Source organism: Neltuma alba, unplaced genomic scaffold (assembly GCF_004799145.2).
Source record: "Neltuma alba isolate B1F8T4 unplaced genomic scaffold, ASM479914v2 tig00010231_pilon, whole genome shotgun sequence".
NCBI classification, from domain to species: Eukaryota; Viridiplantae; Streptophyta; class Magnoliopsida; order Fabales; family Fabaceae; genus Neltuma; species Neltuma alba.
Window position 1 is genome coordinate 315,464 of NW_021635163.1, and position 4,348 is coordinate 319,811.

General features: G+C 34.8%; 1 pseudogene; it reads right to left on the reverse strand.

Annotated features, from left to right (window-relative positions):
• Window positions 1–2,536: 2,536 nt before the first annotated feature.
• On the reverse strand, window positions 2,537–4,348 carry LOC114755123 (cytochrome P450 71D10-like; annotated as a pseudogene).

The window sequence follows — 4,348 nt, forward strand, 5'->3', positions numbered from 1 at the left end:
GGATTTTTAAGTAGGTCTCTAAAGTTTTTTCTTTTTTATTAAATCCTTATACTTGTTAAGGTTATAGCCGTTGATCCTTCTGGACGAAAAACATTACAGAATGTTAACAGATTGAAAACGGCGTTGGCACTGAGGTGGAAAACTCGAGCCGTGATGTACGTCTTCAACGAAGTGGCGGGGTATAAGATCTTCAGCACTAAGGAACACCTGTAAATGTTTCTCCAGGAAGCCATTGCCCACTTTTCGATGACCATGGAAGTCCAAGGAAGAGCAAGTCCTGCCCAGTGAAGGAAGGGAGTGAGGAATGCTGACACTGGGCATTGATAAATTTCGCAAGCGAGGGCAACAAAAATAACACTTGTTATCACCATTCTCAGTTATTTTCCAGCTAAAATCCGTTTCAGAGTTTAGACCATACCTTCCTTTCCTCCACTGAATCCAACAAATTGTTTTACTCAATACCCAAGAGTTACACTTATGCATATAGAAGTTTTGAAAAACTGGATCATGTCCAAAGCTTCATGCTCAGGTCCACCAAAAAAAAAAAAAAAGATCCAAAGCTCCATGCTTGTGTAGTCTATTATATGTTTATTGGTTTTAAGCCTACCTCTGTTTTTTATCCTTAAAAACAGGGATAAACAGAGTAATATAATTTACCAGAATGCAAGATTGCAAAACCAGGAGATAATATTAAAAAGTATCATGTACTCTTAATCAGCGCAGGGGGATAAAATTATCGGCTTATAAAGACTGGGTATTGCACTTTGAATTGAAGAAACTCATGTTTCAATTCTCCAAATATATCATGAGATGCTTCCATAGCACTTTGAACATAGGTAATGATTGGAACGGTTTGTATAATACTGCTGCTGCAGCTAATTATTAGAAAGTTTTGGGATATGCATTAAAGGAAGAAATATATTATGACAATAGTGAGAGAATGATAGACCAAGACGCTTGATGAGTGGTCTCATCAAGTTAGCCAATTCTTTCTACTTTGATGCAGTTGTATTAAAATTCCAGCAAAGAGCAGACGTTCGCTAGGGAACTCAATGTCAGAGACATTTACTATCCGTTAACATTTTATAACATTTTTTGTCTGAAGGATTAACGGCTATAACGTTAATAAGTATAAGGATTTAATAAAAAGAAAAAAAACTTTGGAGACCTGATTAAAAATCACATAGAACTTTAAGGACCAACAGATTACTTTTCCCAATTATTAATAAAATAACAATGATTCACAATCATCAATTTAGAAATGATAATTTGGTAAAAATATTAGTTTTTTTTTCCGGTACAAGATAAGAATGACAGAATATCTACGTGATGAGGAATCAAACCCCCTCTTATTGGTGAAAGGGTGCAGTTCTTCTCGCTAAGCCTAAGCAGGAGAAAGGATAAAATGCTAGAATTTTTTTAGTGACATTTAAATTTTTTTTCTATATATAGGTATCCTCTCGTTAGAGATAAGTTTACTCGAGATACTAAATTTAGGTGTTGATATAGTTCTTATTTGGAATTATTTAAATAAGTATTTATAAGCACATTTTGTATAAGTTAAGACAAAACTATTGTTATGTACTTACTTCATATTTTGTAAATTATAATTAAAAAACTGTTTATAATTTATTTTAAACGGGCTCAATTTTGTAGCCCAACGCCCAACTTATGGGGGTCAGATCTCAGAAGCATTTATTTTTGTCACTATATGATAAAACCATACGGTTTTTAGTTGGGGGGCAAAAAAGAAACTGACATGGTTTTTGTTTTTTTGGGGTTGACCTGAACAGTACGTTTGATTCATTTCAATTCGCTGATCTAGAAAATAGTTAAATAAAATGATAGCTTTGTGATTAAAAGAGAGGAAAGAGAGAGACACCGAATCGTACTTGTCCCGTTGAATAAGAGGCGCGAGATAAGCTGACGTTAAAGGAATGAAAAAATGAAATCAAATTCAATAATTATGTTCAGTTTAATTAACAATTAGATTATAACCAAAATCAATAATTATGTTCATTTAATTATATTCAAATCCTTTTTTTCCGTTAATTATATTTCAATTCAGTTCACTTAATTATCATCTGCTCAAGTTTTATCATTTAATTTATACTACTACTGGTACGTTTATTCTGTTCAGATCTTGTTATAATTCGAGATTGTTAGATTGTTTAATCATTTAATCTATTGAATGGAACATCTCAAGAAATAGAAAGTAAAGGGAGTTGTCTGTGATCATGATTTGCATCAACTATACGAAAATTATTTTTAAACTTAAATTTATCATAGTCAAATTTTATTTTACATTAATTTAATTCCTCCACCACCCGCACTTTGATATCCTAACGCGTAACTTGAAAGCATCAAACCAACTAGAATAGTCAAAAGGAGTAAAACCAACAATAAAATTTCAAAACAATAAAATGAATAATAATTAAGTATATAAGATAAATGCAACCGGGAGATTTGAGGAAGTAGTGAACAAGTTTTGAGTTCTTGGAGAGCAGTAGTGGTGCAACATGGATTCAAGGATATGTATCTAAAACTGACCGAAACATTATTGAGATGATTATTAACACATAAGCTCAAGGGGAATAGCCAATAGGAACTAAAATCAGATCTTTTTCCCTTCTTATTGCTGCACCAAATGCCTCATCCATGTCCAATTCGTCAAGCCTCATTCCCTTTGGTAGTTTCCAATCAAAATGGTAAAGTAAATTGGAAAGTACCAACTCTAAACCAGATGTAGCAAATACGAGTCCGGGAATATTCTTCTTCCAGCACTGAATGGGATGTACTCAAAGTTTGAACCTTTGAAATTATAATCAACCATTGTATCAAGAAACCTTTTTGGTTCAAATATCTCTGGATTATTCCAACTCTTGGGATCTCTTCCAATGGCCCAAATATTAATGATGATCCTTGTCTTTGAAGGTATCTCATGCCCATTAATTACACAACTCTCACTATTCTCTCTTAGAACCAATGGCCCTGGAGGATGCAACCTTAAAGTTTCTTTGATGACAGCACCTAAAAACTTTAACTGGTGAAGTTCTGATTCATCTACATATCCCTTCTCTCCAAACACTCTTCTGACCTAACGTAGAGCCAAAAGTAATTCTCATGTACAAGTCAATTGAATAATTTCAAATGTATAAATCAATATGAATAAGTAAATAAATAATCATCGATACTAAGAGTCACATTTATATACACACAACCGACAAAATTACGATGCAACGTTCAAATTCTAGTTGTACCTATACCTCTTCTTGTGCCTCTTTCATGGTTTTTGGGTTTTTGAGCAATTCGGACATCGCCCAATCTATCGTACTTGCTGTTGTTTCAGTTCCAGCAAAGAAAACATCCTGAAAAAGAACTTATACAATTGATTAATTAGAGAAATGTGTGCGAAAAAGAACTCATAAAATTTAATATGATAGAGTGCACACGACGACTGACTTTAAGAACAGCTTTAATGTTATCAAGAGATAAGGGAATCTCAAAGTCATTATCCTTTTGAATCCTCAGAAGAACATCCACTAGATCCTCCTCTGCCCCTCCAACATTATTTCTTTCCTTCTCTTTGTGCTCTTTGATGATTTCGTCAAATACTTTGTCGCAATCTTTTTGCAACTTCATCATTCGAGCTCTCGACCCAGTGACGACACTGATAAACTCTAGTGAAGGATATAAATCAGAGCCAGAGCTTAGCTTTACCGTTTGCTCCATAACTTGTAGGATCTGTTCTACGTTCTTTGTCTTCTTCCCAAAGGCCGTTCTCGCAACTATGGAATTCGTGAGTATGAAGATTTTTCTACTAAGGTTTATGAAAGAGCCTTCATGTTCAGAGATGTTCCTTACGAGAGCTGATACCTCTTCTTCCCCAATCCTTCTGAATGATTGAACCCTCTTTGCTGAGAAAAGCTCTAAAGTACAAATCTTTCGAAGTTGTCTCCAATAGTTTCCGTATGGGGAAAACGCGATATCTGTGCTATTATAGGCAAAGATATCAGAGGCGAGAATCTCGGGCCTGTTTGCAAAGATCTGATCATGTGTCTTTAGTATTTCTTTGGCATATTCTGGTGAAGAAATTATGATGTGGGAAAGCTGTCCAAGTTGAAGATGCATGAATGGTCCATACTTGTTTGCAAGATTGGTGAGAGAACGATGAGGTAGTGACCCTACTAGTTGGTGTAGGTTTCCAATGAGAGGTAATTTCCATGGTCCTGGAGGTAGGGTTTTGATAGGTTTCTCGGAAGAAGATAGCTTGGAGATCGCAAAGAAAAAGCACAAGAAAGTGAAGAAGATGATGGAATATGGGATCTGTATTTCCATATGGTCGCGC